This window comes from Rhinoderma darwinii, chromosome 2 (genome assembly GCF_050947455.1).
Source record: "Rhinoderma darwinii isolate aRhiDar2 chromosome 2, aRhiDar2.hap1, whole genome shotgun sequence".
Classification (NCBI taxonomy): Eukaryota; Metazoa; Chordata; class Amphibia; order Anura; family Rhinodermatidae; genus Rhinoderma; species Rhinoderma darwinii.
This window is the reverse complement of record NC_134688.1, coordinates 261656679-261673449: the sequence shown is the minus strand read 5'-3', so window position 1 is coordinate 261673449 and position 16771 is coordinate 261656679. Positions and strand designations below refer to the sequence as shown.

The following is a 16771-nucleotide window of genomic DNA, read 5'->3' as shown; positions in this document are numbered from 1 at the left end:
CATAGTTGTGATGTCACAGTTGCTTTCCCAGCTGAAACATAGTTGTGATATCACAGTAGCTTACCTGACTAAAGCCCACCAGTAATTTCATAGTAGCTTTCATGACTGAAACCCACTTGTGAAGTCACAGTAGCTTTCATGACTGAAACCCCCTTACGATGTCATAGTAGGTTTCCTGACTGAAACACAGTTGTGATGTTACAGTAGCTTGCCTGACTGAAAGCGCCTTGTGAAGTCACAATAACTTCCCTGGCTGAAACCCCCTTGTGAAGTCCCAGTAGCTTTCCTGACTGGAAGCCACTTGTGAAGTCACAGTAGCTTTCCTGACTGAAACATAGTTGTAAGGTTGCAGAAGATTAGCTGATGGAAACCCATGTGATGTCACAGTAGCTTATCTGACGAAAACACCTTTGTGACTAAGACCCACTTGTGATGTCAGATGAGCTTACCTCACTAAAACCCACTTGTGAAGTCATGGTAAGTTTAGTGACTGATACTCAGTTGTGTTGTGATGTCAGAGCAGTTCACCTTGCTGCAACGCACTTGTGATGTTACAGTAGTTTACATGACTGAAACAAAATTGTGATGTCACAGGAGCCATCCTGACGTGACAGAAAGCTACCTGAGTGATACACAATTGTGATGCCACAGCAGCTGACAGCTGTTCACTTGCCATATTCCACATGTGATGTCACAACTCCCTTGTGGTATATCAGTAGCTTATCTTTGGGCAGATGCTAACCATAGAGGGCCCCTCTCCTTTTTTACTGCTAATTTATTAACAGCGTGCCAGCCATAGACCACCCCATTCATTATTTTTCAGAAATTCCTCACCAGTGTACAAATTCATCAGTAATTGAGAGAAGTACAGATGTAGCCAAGTTTATCTTGACTCTGATAACTTGCTGCAGCGTGATATTACACAACAAAAGCCATTGAAAAACTCAAGTTAAAGTTTCTTGACACTGTGTATTTAATGCGTTAAAAGTCAAGAATAAAGATGACTACATCTGTAGCAGTAGCCCTGTTTGTATGCAGGGCACCAGGTGGCACATATTTTATGTCCACTCCTGCCACACACTTAAGACTCCAGCTACACACACACACACACGCACACACTACTTACACAACGTCTTTTCAGGTGGTATCGTAACCTTTATCGTTATATACCTCAATAGGTATAACAGATTCAGAGATCAACTGATGGCGCCGGTTCCACTATTGTACACTATATATACGACTATATCATTTATTTGTACAATAAATTGTATTAAGCCTTTTCATTCCATATTTCACAGTTACATGTTTATTCAGAATCTTCCGGAAGTCTTGCCGACTCTCTTTAAAATCTGTGACTGCAATTCTTCTAAATGCGCTTCTATTTTTAATTCAGAAACAGGAGAGTTGCTTGTTCGACCTCCAGTCTGGAATTCTTCTGAATTAAAAATCCCACAAAGAACACAGTCTTCTGGAAACAAAGGAGGAATTTATGGACTTACCTATTCTAGTTCACCGAGGCTATATGTGGTTGAAAATATCAGCTGCTGTCTACTGAGTGGAGCACGTAAACAACGTAATTTTTCTTAAAATTCATGACAGTTTAGCAATGATACTGTAAGCAGCATGGGGTGGGTCTGTGGTTTATGGCAATTACCCAGAGGGAGTTGGGAGTAGAATCAGCCGTCTGTCTGCAGCTACTGATTTACAGAATACACAGTGGACAGGAGTGAAGGAGGAGGAGAGAGATTAATAAAGAACAAAAAAAAGTCACAGTACACCTGAACAAGGAGTGGTCGAGCCAGAAAAACAGGATCACGTTATAGTTGCAATATGGCGTTGAACTAACTCTGGTGGATAGGAACTGTATATTATTTTATACTGAAATTCAGACACCAAACAGAAGGGATCATCATGGTGAAAAGGAAGAAGAGGTGTTGAGTGGAAGCAAAGTAGAGCTCTTGCCTAGGTTTCGAGGGGTGAGGAAATCTATCCACTTTTTAGCTGTAAGCACAGGTAAGTGATAAGCTTCATTTCCTTTTTTGTAAGATTTCTACTAGACTTGTATTCAGTGTGACTTGGGCAGTAATCGGTTCCGATTCTAAGAACTAGTTTCTTATCTTAAACACCTTAACATCTACTCAGTTCTCTTGACACTTATGATAGACTTCTACACTATACAGCAAAACTTCCTTATTGCAGAATTGAAGAGTTTCGGCTAGTTTTGTGTCTTAGGTTGTTTCATATAAACCAGGAATGTCTGATAAAAGTTTTTATAGTTACTGTATGCGTCAAATAATTTCTTGGAATATGCCTATTACTAGATTTTATCAACGCAGAACAATAGATGACAGTTCACTATAATAATAAAAAAAATAAAAAACCTGACCATAGATGTAATGACTTTTCTGATGATCCCTGATAAAGTTCTTGCATCAATGATACATGGTATCATAATTATAGGATATGATATCCTAAAATCCTTTAACTTGTTAGGATTTTTTTTTTTTATATATAAATCATATTAATTAATTTAAAGTGTAACTAAACGTTTAACAAACTTCTGACATGTCATAGTGACATGTCAGAAGTTTTGATTGGTGGGGGTCCGAGCACTGAGACCCCCAGGAGTACAGACTCAATAGAAAGTCTATGAGCCCGTACTCCGATACATTTATTTCCGCAAAAAGACACGAAGCGGCTCAGCACTCACACGAGCGCTTCAGCTGCTTCTTTTTAGCGATTGGTGGGGGTCTCAGTGCTCGGACCCCCACCAATCAAAACTTCTGACATGTCACTATGACATGTCAGAAGTTTGTTAAACGTTTAGTTACTTTTTAATGATTGTTAGTCATAATTGTACCATGTATGTATCAATCTGATGAGTCATGATGATCGATAATCCACAACGGGGCATTGTTGGCCGATTTTCAGTAGGTGATCAAACATTTGTGTTGTCAGTCAATTGAATTAATATAATGTACTATTTTCATTGATCATTTTGTTTAATATTTATTGAATACAGGATTATTCTGAATACTGATTGTAATTCATGTTTAGAAAAAAATCGTTACGTCTATTGCATGCTTGGCCCAGGTTCTTACACACAGTTAGTATTGCAGCATGTAGCTCAAACAGTATCACATCTAAAAGAAAATGGCGAAAGTTGTGCATTACTATATACAATATAGGAAGTAATGTAGTTGTATTCCCTAGAAATTGTCAGAATGGGATTAAAGGGGTTATGTGTACTAGTACAGCGATTACATAGAGTTCAGCGGGGCCGTTCACATGACGAAGAGCCATATAGTCATCATTGAAGACTGTGCAACTAGACTTCTGGTCCGCCAGAAGCGCTGTAAAAATCTATTAAAATCTCAGAATCAGTGCGATGGGGAACCGGAATGTATATTAGTGAGTGTACTCCCATACTGCAGTGAGTACACTACTAATACTTTTCGGTCCCCACATAACCCCTATAAACATCCCATGGACTACTACAGTGTAGAGAATATTACAAAGCCACGGCATGTAAATGCACTATGTATGTAGTGAATCCAGCAGCATATCCTATACAGAATGTCTAGACAATCTGGGGTTTACAGATTTGATTTACATGAAAATAATCACACATTATTGTTGTTTTAGTGCGTGTACTGTAAAACCACAATCCTTTTTTCATCCAAGAACAATATTGTGTAAACAGGGTTATTAATACTTGAATGAACTTCAACGTTAGCGTTCTAATAAAAAGTCTATTTAACACATTTAACATAAAAGAATGCCAAAGCACAACTACAGTGAACTGCACCAGCTACAGTTCAAAGCCTCAGGAAAGTTACTGTAAAGGAGGGGAGGGGGTGTAGATAGAAGGGACTGACCTTAATGGATTTGTGTCTTTACTTTAATAAATATGTAACCATGAGATCTTATTGATAAAGCCGACATAAGGTAAATAGCTGAAGATCCTATGCCTGTCTCATAAACCTTGCTGCTATAGTCATTATCATGAGTGCCAAAGTGCAAAACCCATGTACATGAAGCATTCGCAGAGTAACGTCTGTTCACACCTAACATGGGGAGAGTTAAACGTCAACACATGAATAGGAGACTGAGTACATTTAATTTATTAAATCTATATTTTGTCAACAATGAATGTTCTCTTTATCGCTTTGCTATATTGCATGGGGGATTAATCAGTGTGCTCACTGATAGCCATATGGATATCAGGCGCTGGCTACTGTTATAGGATCCTTGATGAATAGGATGGATATGTTATGATCTAACATGTTCCATTTGATGGATTTGTTATTATCCATTGTGATTTTTATTGAGTCTGTCAGGTTTCCATCATGTTACTGAAAAGGATACCGCAGTAAGCTATACTATTCAGTCAAAAAGTCACTGAAACCAGACGGAAAATAACTAATCCAAGTATGTATAGAGCCTTGATGATCACTCTTTTCTCATGCTAATCCCTGCATAATGGTATCCCTCCATTAGCTTTCCATTGCCCCTAATGGGCAAAATAATGGAATCCGCTTTACCAGTCTTCCAATTAAATAAACAAAAGACCGATAAACCCATTATAAGTCAATGGGATCCATCAGGATCTGTTACAAAATATATCTGTCATAAATGCTATAAAGCCGGTAAACATGATTCAGGTTCGAACAGAGCCTAAATGGGCCTCAAATCTGACTATCAATATGCATATAAAGTTAACAACAAATATTACATTATACTTACACCATTCAGCCATGACATTAAAATCACCTGCCTAATATTGTATAATTTCCCTGGTGCTGCCAAAACAGCTCTGACCTGTTGAGGCATGGACTCCACAAGACCTCTGAAAGTGTCCTGTGGTATCTGGCAGCAAGACGTTAGCAGCAGATCCTTTAAGTCCTTTAAGTTATACTGTGGGGCCTCCACAGATTGGATTTGCTTTTCCGGCACAGCCCACAGATGCTCGATCGGATTAAGATCTGGGGAATTTGGTGGCCAAGTTAACTCTTTGTCATGTTCCTCAAACCAATCCTGAACAATTTTTGCAGTGTGGCAAGGAGGTCAGCAACAATAATTTGGTAGGTGATACATGTCAAAGTAATATTCACATGAATGCCAGGATCCGAGGATTCCTAGCACAACATCGCCTAGAGCATTTTGCCTCCCTCCTATAGTGCATCCTGGTCCCAGAAAACATAATTGATAAAACCAGATCACCTTCTTCTATTGCTCCATGGTCCAGCTCTGATGCTCACATGACTGGCGTAGGCACTTTTGACGGTGGACAAGGGTCAACATGGGTGCTCTGACCAGTCTGCAGCTATGCATCCGAAAACGCATCAAGCTACAATGCACAGTGTGTTTTGACACTTTTCTATCATAGCCAGCATTAACCTTTTCAGGAATTTGTGCTACAGTAGCTCTTCTGTGGGATAGCGTTTGCACCCCACGTGCATCAATGAGCCTTGGGCGACTTTGACCCTGTTGCTGGTTCACTTGTTGTCCTTTCTTGGACCACTATTCGACAGGTACTAACCACTGCATACCAGGAACACCCTACAAGAACTGCCGTTTTAGAGACGCTCTGACCCAGTCATCCAGTCATCACAGTTTGGCCCTTGTCATAATCACTTAGATTCTTACACTTGCCCATTTTTCCGGCTTACAACACATCTAACTTGAAGAACTGACTGTTCACTTGCTGCCTAATATATCCCACCCCTTGTAATGAAATAACAAAAGTTATTTACTTCACCTGTCAGTGGTTTTATTAGTCATTAAATAGGCTCTGTCACCAGATTATAAGTGCCCTTTCTCTTACATAATCTGATTGGCGCTGGAATGTAGATAACAACAGTGGTTTTTATTTTGAAAAACGATCATTTTTTAGCAAGTTATGAGCAATTTTAGATTTATGCTAATTAGTTTCTTAATAGACAACTGGGTGTGTTTTTACTTTTTACCAACTGGGCGTTGTACAGAGGAGTGTATGAGGCTGAGCAATCAGTGACCAATCAGCTTCATTGCACTTCTCATTGTTCCAGCCCAGCTTCTTTCACTGTACAATCACACTGTAACAATGGGCTGGAAAATGAGAAGTGTAGGACGCTGATTGGTCACTAATTGGTCAGCATCATACTCTCCTCTGTACAACGCCCAGTTGGTAAAAAGTAAAAACACGCCCAGTTGTCTATTAAGAAATGATCGTTTTTCAAAATAAAAACCACCGTTGTTATCTACATTACAGCGCTGATCAAATTATGTAGGAGATCGGGCACTTCTAATCTGGTGACAGAGCCTCTTTAATGTTAATGAGCTTCTGGCAAGAACCCATAGATCTTGCTTTTGGTGCATGGGGGTAAGCACCATTCTTCTGTTTCATATTAGAACAATCAACAAAGCAAACAGAATCCAGAAGTGTAGCTTCATACTATTTCTCATCCATCTTATTGTCCATAAAAATTGAAAAAAAATTTGTACGGGTCAGCATTCCTAATCCATTCTTCCTAAGAACTGCCCTATCTATCTGCAACTACTGTCTCTCAGTGCTTTATCCAGGATGCACTAACCACAGTCCTTGATCTAGGCCAGACTCAATATCCAAGAGAACAATTGTCTGCCATTATCTGCAAAGTTAAGTAGCAACCAAAACAATCCTTTCAGGCTTCGTTCACATCTGCATCAGGGCTCCATACTGACGTTCCGTGAGAGCTTTTCGTCGGAACGGAGCCCTGACTGACACAAACAGAAACCAGAGGTTTCCGTTCCATTACCATTGATTTCAATGGTGACAGATCTGGTGCCAATGGTTTCTGTTTATCTCAGTTGTGCAGGGGTTCCGTCATTTTGAATAGACTACACTATTGCTTCTGGCAAAATGACGGGTCCGGTGCATAACAGAGACAAACGGAAACCATGGGCACCGGATCCATCACCATTGAAATCAATGGTGATGGAAACAGAAACCTTTGGTTTCCCTTTGTGTCAGTTTGTGTCTGTTCAGGGTCCCATTCTGGCGGAAAGCTCAGACGGAATGTCAGAACGGGACCCCAATGCAGATGTGAACAAGGCCTAACTCTAGTACTCCAGAAGACAGCAAAGCCTCCCTAAAACAGAAGGATCCGAGCTTACTCCCCTCATATATCTAAAGACCAATAATGTTAATCCTCATTTAAGACTAATGGGCGGAAACATGTAAGCGTCTTCTCTTACACGATCCAAAATGGGCCGTGTAAACAAGCGCCAATCAACGAGAGAGCTCATTGATTGGCGCTCATTTGCTCCTTTCACAAGAAGCTATTATGGGTTATGTATGGGGACAAGAGCTCGTTTACTACTATCGCTAGCCCTCATACATTTTCATCATTTCGGCAGCATCTCTCCCTGTTTACACAGGGAGGGGTGCTGCTGACAACGTTTACTTGTTCATCGGCTGATCGTTGTCGTGTTTACACACAGCAATAATCAACAAGAAGCGTTCATATGAACGCTCGCCCGATCATTGGTCCATGTAAAAGGGCCTTAAATGTAGATGAAGATTAGGTCCCTTTTTTGTGAATAACCTATGTAAATACCTTGTGTTATAAGATCTTGTTGTGTATTTAGGATGAGAATAATATCCCACATTTAAGAGATATCAAATCTGAATTTTAATACAACGTTTAGAATATTCCCATTAGAATGTCTACTGTTCCAATTCTAAGAAATCATATCTTTGAATAAGCCAAAGGGAGGTCCCAATGTCCTCCATAGATGAGCCCCACTGGGGTAGATAATCTGTGCTTTTATGAAGACTTTTCATTTGAGAAAAATGGGTTTCCAGGAAAAAAAATTACAACACTGCCAACTTAATGTCTTTGGGGTCAGTGAATATCCCCTAGGAGATATCTCCATGTTTCTCAAAGGATTTTTATGAGGGAAGTCGTTTTTAAGAGTATCAAACAGTTCACTTTCATATTGCTTGCTATACAAGCTGTTTTCCCACATATGACTTCCCCCTCAATTGGTCCCACGTAATGAAAAACATGTTGCCTAGTAAAGATATGCAGAAGAATTGAGAGGCTCTATGAGTTAAGAAGAAATCTTATGGGTACAATCAAAATCATTGCCAGCTGACCGTTTTCTGGTCTATAAATGGGATTCTTAAGAGCGGTTAAAGTAACTTAACCCTCATGCTGAGTCTACAAAATAAGGAGCATTGTGCTTTAAAGTAAATAAGTCAGAAAATGATGGTATGTATCTCAGCTTCATAAATGCAGATGTTAGTATTACAACGTATATTACAAGCAACATTTTTCTTGGTCATAAACTAAATGTACTTTGAACCTAAGTACTGCTATTGAGCAACACTGTAGATAAAGAAATATGACTATGTACAGATGTAGCCATCTTTAACTTGATTCTGATAACTGGCTCCAGCGTGATATCACACAATAAAAGCCATTGAAAAGTCATTGAAAAAGTCAAGATAAGGGATACAGCCATTGTTTATTTAATGTGTTAAAAGTCAAGGTAAAGACCCTGCATAATGAACCACCTCTACAAAATGAACAATCATTTTAATTAAAATCTTATTATGGTACCTATTCTACCCATCCATAGTAATCATTAGTTAACGGAGGACATTGCTTAAAAATATATATGTTTTTGTAATTCCCAACATGCCCAAACTATTCAGTGCTGAGAAAGTACAAAGAGGGACAAGTGCCTTTTGTGTAAGAATCTGTGATAAACATTGCCTTCAGAGTCAGCAATATCCCTTAGTTATCCATTTACCAATTTCCACTTATTTCCAGTTAATTTGACTCAGAACTGTGTAGAAAGAAGAAGAAAATAAATCTCATTTTGCCATTTGGAAACCATCAACATGCAGGGTTGTTGTATATGGATGTAATCATCAGTCATGTAAGAATATTTAATTATCCTACAACTTTAATGTTTCAGTAATAAAAAAGCATTATTGCTTCTAGGGTTTCCATCCTTAGGGGCTTTGGACAATTGCCCAGTTTGCCACTCACTAAAACCAACCCTGTTCATATATGGGGAAGGGGAGTGACAACCACTAACTGCACCACAAAATTACATTTTGTTCTATGGAATCTTTTTGGGAATGTCATTTAATTGCTATAAGTGCCACATCCTCCCATTACACAAATCACCCATTTCTCACTGAGGTATATGATCTTGGGGCAATCTTACAAGGTAAATGTCTCACCAACACTGGAAAATGTTGAGTCACAGCTTCCAAAGTTATATTTTTATGTTTAAATTCAGAAAAATGCTTCATACCAGCAAAATGGATCAAGCTCCATAAGTCAAATGAAAACACCTATGGGCACCACAAAATGGGACCTACACACACACACACACACGTATATTTATATATGTGTATATATATATATATATATATATATATATATATATATATATAGGGAGAGACATAGGACACAGCAACGGCACCAGGACTTCAGAGTAGATGAAAGCAAAAAGTGGATTTATTCACCTCACTAAAGCAACGTTTCGGTTCAACAGGAACCTTTCTCAAGCCAGCTGTTGAACCGAAACGTTGCTGTTGAACCGAAACGTTGCTTTAGTGAGGTGAATAAATCCACTTTTTGCTTTCATCTACTCTGAAGTCCTGGTGCCGTTGCTGTGTTCTATGTCTCTCCCTATTCTTTTGGGGAATTGATTCACCCCCAGGTAACGAGCACATGGCCTGATTTTTTGGAAACCATTGGAGTGCTGTGTTCATCTACCATTGGACTGTATATATATCTATATATATATATATATATATATATATATATAGTGCCCAGTGCTAGATTAATGTGAGTCCCCTTGCCTCTCACTTTTGTGTGTGTGAGTACACGCGCGTGCGTGTGTGTACACAGCCCGAGATAAGGACCCCAGCATTCCCCCAGTATTTAACGACTCCAAACCCTCTTTGCACTGTGTGTATGTGTGTGTGTGTGTGTTGTCCGCCCAACCCAAGCAAGACCGAGGACATGTATTATGTGTATTAGTACAAATATAACAATTACTGTATTAAATCAAATGTTCAAACTAATGTCCTTCAACAACTTGACAGTGTCCTAAGTGAACGTAAAACGTATCGATAACGTTATTTATAACATCTGGTGTGATTGAATTCGAAATGTTCACTATTCTTTCCCGCAGCTCGTCTAAGTTTGCGATCCTAGTCTCATAGACTTTACTTTTTAAATACCCCAGTAAAAAAAAGTCTAATAGGGTCAGCTCTGGTGATCTCGGTGGCCATTCTATCGGGCCTCTACTACCAATCCATTGTTCAGAAGATTTCGAGCTTGCAGAGAAAAATGATCCGGAGCTCTATCTTGCTGATACCAAACATTGCGGAAAGCTTCTCCAGCAATATTTTGAATAGCCGGTATCACTTCGTTTCCTAGCAAATTGCAGTCATTTTCTGCATTTATGTTTCCTTCAATGAAAAATGGTCCTACAATATGATTGAGCAATAATCCGACCCAAACATTACCCTTCTGAGGATACTGGGTATGACCGTCTCTCATTCAATGTGGATTTTCGTCTGCCCAATACCTCATGTTCTGTCGATGTACAGAACCGTTTAGTTCAAACGTAGCTTCATCCGAAAAACAGGTCCAGTTGAAAATCTGATGATTATCATCAAATCGTGTCATCATTGTATCGCAAAATTCCACTCTTCTGTCATAATCATCTTCGGATAGTTCCTGAACTAGACGTATTTTGACAGAAGCACATTAAGGTCATGGAGTGGCCTAGCCAGTCTCCAGACCTTAATCCCATCGAAAACTTATGGAGGGAGCTGAAGATCCGAGTTGCCAAGCGACAGCCTCGAAATCTTAATGATTTACAGATGATCTGCAAAGAGGAGTGGGCCAAAATTCCATCTAACATGTGTGCAAACCTCATCATCAACTACAAAAAAACGTCTGAGTGCTGTGCTTGCCAACAAGGGTTTTGCCACCAAATATTAAGTCTTGTTTGCCAAAGGGATCAAATACTTATTTCTCTGTGAACAATGCAAATAAATATATATAATTTTGACTATGTGATTTGCTGCTTATTTTTTTATATAATCTATCTCTCACTGGTAAAATTAACCTAGCCTAAAAATTCTAGACTGTTCATGTCTTTGACAGTGGGCAAACTTACAAAATCAGCAAGGGATCAAATACTTATTTCCTCCACTATATATATATATTATATATTTTAATGGAGATAAAAGAGCTTTTTCAATGCCTCATCATACCAGGATGGTGATGAAATTCAATAAGGAACAGCGTAGGAGACCTGCCATGGAGAGATGATGTCCCTTCCCCTGCACTAACCCAGCGGTTAGTCAGATATCTCCCTGTTCTAGCAGCAGGTTAGAAATGCATAATCACAGATGTACTGTCTAACATGTTGGACAATGGGGGGGAAATGTATCAACTAGTGCAAATGAAAAGTAGAGTAGTTGCCTATGACAAACAATCAAGTTGCTGCTTTCATTTTCCAAAGTGCCTCTGTAAAATGAGAGGTGGGATCTGATTGGTTTCCATGAGCAACTACTTCACTTTTCCTTTGGACTAGTTTTGATACATCTGTCCCATTCTCTTAGTAAGGTGTTAAACTTCTATCTTGCGCAATGATGACTCAGGGAAGCATGCCACACTTCAGTCTCCTTAAATGTACACTAACTTTTCAAGCAATTTATGCTAATCTAAAAGTATACCTAATATATATATTTCAACTTTGTAATGTACATACTATTAAAATTTAGCTGTTTTATTCATGTAAATTGTTTGTGAATTTACTGAAACTACACTGCCGTTCAAAAGTTTGGGGTCACCCAGACAATTTTGTGTTTTCCATGAAAACTCACACTTATATTTATCAAATGAGTTGCAAAATGACTAGAAAATATAGTCAAGACATTGACAAGGTTAGAAATAATGATTTTTATTTGAAATAATAATTTTCTCCTTCAAACTTTGCTTTCGTCAACGAATGCTCCATTTTCAGCAATTACAGCATTGCAGACCTTTGCCATTCTAGCTGTTAATTTGCTGAGGTAATCGGGAGAAATTTCACCCCATGCTTCCAGAAGCCCCTCCCACAAGTTGGATTGGCTTGATGGGCACTTCTTGCGTACCATACGGTCAAGCTGCTCCCACAACAGCTCTATGGGGTTGAGATCTGGTGACTGCGCTGGCCACTCCATTACAGATAGAATACCAGCTGCCTGCTTCTTCCCTAAATAGTTCTTGCATAATTTGGAAGTGTGCTTTGGGCCATTGTCCTGTTGTAGGATGAAATTGGCTCCAATCAAGCGCTGTCCACAGGGTATGGCATGGCGTTGCAAAATGTAGTGATAGCCTTCCTTATTCAAAATCCCTTTTACCTTGTACAAATCTCCCACTTTACCAGCACCAAAGCAACCCCAGACCATCACATTACCTCCACCATGCTTGACAGATGGCGTCAGGCACTCTTCCAGCATCTTTTCAGTTGTTCTGAGTCTCACAAATGTTCTTCTGTGTGATCCAAACACCTCAAACTTCGATTCGTCTGTCCATAACACTTTTTTCCAATCTTCTTCTGTCCAATGTCTGCGTGCTTTTGCCCATATTAATCTTTTCTTTTTATTAGCCAGTCTCAGATATGGCTTTTTCTTTACCACTCTGCCCTGAAGGCCAGCATCCCGGAGTCGCCTCTTCACTGTAGACGTTGACACTGGCGTTTTGCGGGTGCTATTTAATGAAGCTGCCAGTTGAGGACCTGTGAGGCGTCTATTTCTCAAACTAGAGACTCTAATGTACTTGTCTTGTTGCTCAGTTGTGCAGCGGGGCCTCCCACTTCTCTTTCTACTCTGGTTAGAGCCTGTGTGTGCTGTCCTCTGAAGGGAGTAGTACACACCGTTGCAGGAAATCTTCAGTTTCTTGGCAATTTCTCGCATGGAATAGCCTTCATTTCTAAGAACAAGAATAGACTGTCGAGTTTCACATGAAAGCTCTCTTTTTCTAGCCATTTTGAGGGTTTAATCGAACCCACAAATGTAATGCTCCAGATTCTCAACTAGCTCAAAGGAAGGTTCGTTTTATAGCTCCTTTAAACAGCAAAACTGTTTACAGCGGTGTTAACATAATTGCACAAGGGTTTTCAAGTGTTTTCTAATCATCCATTAGCCTTCTAACACAGTTAGCAAAAACAATGTACCATTAGAACACTGGAGTGATGGTTGCTGGAAATGGGCCTCTATACACCTAAGTAGATATTGCATTAAAAACAAGACGTTTGCAGCTAGAATTGTCATTTAGCACATTAACAATGTATAGAGTGTACTTCTGATTAATTTAATGTTATCTTCATTGAAAAAAACTGTGTTTTTCTTGCAAATATAAGGAAATTTCGAAGTGACCCTAAACTTTTGAACGGTAGTGTATGTGTCTCCCTTCCTGTAATCTGCGGTACACCCCTTGTTGTCAAGCAAAATCTGTCTCTAGTTACAGACGGACTGCAGGAAGTGGTGGGGGGGGTGTCTCTTCACAGCCTGCACATAAAAGTCTGTGGAGTGGGGAGGGGCAGGAGAAGGGAGCAGGAGAAGAGAAAGATACACAAACAAGCTGCTCATAGTAGTCTATAGAGAAAGGAGGGGGAGGAGGAGGAAGCAGAATTAAAGCCACAGACCCTGCCAATAAAAATCTATGTAGAGGTGAGAGGGGAGCATGATTGTGAGAAACACACACAGATGTGCTGCAGGTAAGATTTCTATGTCACCCCAGTGCTGGATTATCAGCTACACTACTCACTACTGCTGTATAATCTCCTCCATGATGTTGCAGCTTATATATATATATATATATATATATATACACACACTACCATTCAAAAGTTTAGGGTCACTTAGAAATTTCCTTATTTTTGAAAGAAAAGCACAGTTTTTGAAAACCCTTGTGCAATTATGTTAGCACCGCTGTAAACAGTTTTGCTGTTTATAAAGGAGCTATAAAACTGACCTTCCTTTGAGCTAGTTGAGAATCTGGAGCATTACATTTGTGGGTTCGATTAAACTCTCAAAATGGCTAGAGAAAGAGAGCTTTCATGTGAAACTCGACTGTCTATTCTTGTTCTTAGAAATGAAGGCTATTCCATGCGAGAAATTGCCAAGAAACGGAAGATTTCCTACAACGGTGTGTACTACTCCCTTCAGAGGACAGCACACACAGGCTCTAACCAGAGTAGAAAGAGAAGTGTGAGACCCCGCTGCACAACTGAGCAACAAGACAAGTACATTAGAGTCTCTAGTTTGAGAAATAGACGCCTCACAGGTCCTCAACTGGCAGCGTCATTAAATAGTACCCGCAAAAGGCCAGTGTCAACGTCTACAGTGAAGAGGCGACTCCGGGATGCTGGCCTTCAGGGCAGAGTGGCAAAAAAAAAAAGCCATATCTGAAACTGGCTAATAAAAGGAAAAGATTAATATGGGCAAAAGCACACAGACATTGGACAGAGGAAGATTGGAAAAAAGTGTTATGGACAGATGAATCGAAGTCTGAGGTGTTTGGATCACACAGAAGAACATTTGTGAGACGCAGAACAACTGAAAAGATGCTGGAAGAGTGCCTGACGCCATCTGTCAAGCATGGTGGAGGTAATGTGATGGTCTGGGGTTGCTTTGGTGCTAGTAAAGTGGGAGATTTGTACAAGGTAAAAGGGATTTTGAATAAGGAAGGCTATCACTCCATTTTGCAACGCCATGCCATACCCTGTGAACAGCGCTTGATTGGAGCCAATTTCATCCTACAACAGGACAATGACCCAAAGCACACCTCCAAATTATGCAAGAACTATTTAGGGAAGAAGCAGGCAGCTGGTATTCTATCTGTAATAGAGTGGCCAGCGCAGTCACCAGATCTCAACCCCATAGAACTGTTGTGGCAGCAGCTTGACCGTATGGTATGCAAGAAGTGCCCATCAAGCCAATCCAATTTGTGGGAGGGCCTTCTGGAAGCATGGGGTGAAATTTCTCCCAATTACCTCGGCAAATTAACAGCTAGAATGCCAAAGGTCTGCAATGCTGTAATTGCTGCAAATGGAGCATTCTTTGACGAAAGCAAAGTTTGAAGGAGAAAATAATTATTTGAAATAAAAATCATTATTTCTAACCTTGTCAATGTCTTGACTATATTTTCTAGTCATTTTGCAACTCATTTGATAATTATAAGTGTGAGTTTTCATGGAAAACACTAAATTGTCTGGGTGACCCCAAACTTTTGAACGGTAGTGTGTATATATATATATATATATATATATATATATATATATATATATATATATATATATATGTGATAAATAGTGATAGCTATTTATCACAGAATTCTCCTCTTCTATGTGTGCAGTGTATAGAAAACATGATAGCAGTTAAGCTACTCTTACTAGTTCAGAGACAACTGAGAATAGAGATACAGCCTGCAGAGAGGAAAACTGCTAAAAAACTGAATACATGTAATATAATGGCCAGAAATGTGTTATTCCTCATGTAAACACATATGACAGCTTATTCTGAAAGGTTAGCTACGCTTTAATGAACGTTACAGAATTTAGTTGTAACTATTTCCGAATTTTAAATTGTTTGTCACCAACCAAAATCACCCGGAGAATGAGCTGATGGTGGGAAATGAATATATCATAAGAAAATTTGTATAATTTTTACTATTTGAGATACTAAGAAAACAGACATATATTTTTAGGTACAAAAATAAAATCTTTCTGTCCATGGAAAATAGGAGGAGTTAATAATTAGGATTTTCAGCTTCCCATACCTGGGAAGGTCTGCCTATTTGGCTTTACTATTACAAGATCTGTGACCAATTGATAATCCATGATGGTAACTGTATCGAATAGATCAGATGGTTTGGCTATGATCAGACATACGGTATGAGAAGTCTGGCAAGCCACGAGGGCAGTGGCCCACCGCACCACGTCTATCCACTGTTACTGTAGTAACTGGGGCCTTTGTAATAAACTCAGATCAATGATGTGACATTCAGTGTCGCGAGGACCCTCGCTGCGCCTGGTGCTGAAGAGGACCTGGCTCTAAAGCGAGGAATGTATGTATAAGAATACGGTTTGCTGGGGCCCTGTATCTAAGCCTACATGATGTGTGACACTCTGCTAGGCCCTGTATCTAAGTCTACCATATGTGATGCTGTCTGCTGGGCCCTATATCTGAGTCTACCATGTGTGCTACTGTCGGCTGGGCCCTGTATCTATGCCTATCATGTGTGATACGGTCTGCTGAGCCCAGTACCGCTGAGCCCAGTATCCAAGCCTATTTATTATGTGTGATACTCTCTGCTGGGCCCAGTATCCAAGCCTTTCATGTGTGATACTGTCTGCTTGGACCTGTATCTAAGCCTATCATGAGTGATACAGTCTGCTGGGCCCTGTATCTAAGCCTATTATGTGTGATACTGTCTGCTGGGCCCAGTATCCAAGCCTATCATGTGTGATGTTGTCTGATGGGTCCTGTATCTAAGCCTATGATGTGAGATTTCGTCTGCTGGACTCCTGTATCTAATCCTATCATGTGTGATACTTTATTCTGAGCCTATGTATCTAAGTCTATCCACTGTCAAAACTGGGGGAGGGAAAAGCATATGTGGCCTGTGCCCCTGATGTTTTAGGTACTTAGCAACGCCCCTGGCTGCTAGTGCTGCAATGATAGGTCACTTAAGAGATCCAGCAATGCAGGCCGTCAGCC

The 16771-nt window shown here is 39.8% G+C and overlaps 1 protein-coding gene across 1 annotated transcript in view; it reads left to right on the top strand.

Moving 5' to 3' along the window:
• The first annotated feature begins 1724 nt into the window (after positions 1-1724).
• The window catches only part of NCMAP (non-compact myelin associated protein), a 68660-nt gene continuing 53613 nt past the window's right edge, over positions 1725-16771 (top strand). Inside the window, exon 1 of the mRNA XM_075850513.1 lies at positions 1725-2013. The gene's annotated coding sequence lies outside the window, so the exon portion shown is untranslated. The remainder of the gene's footprint in view (positions 2014-16771) is intronic.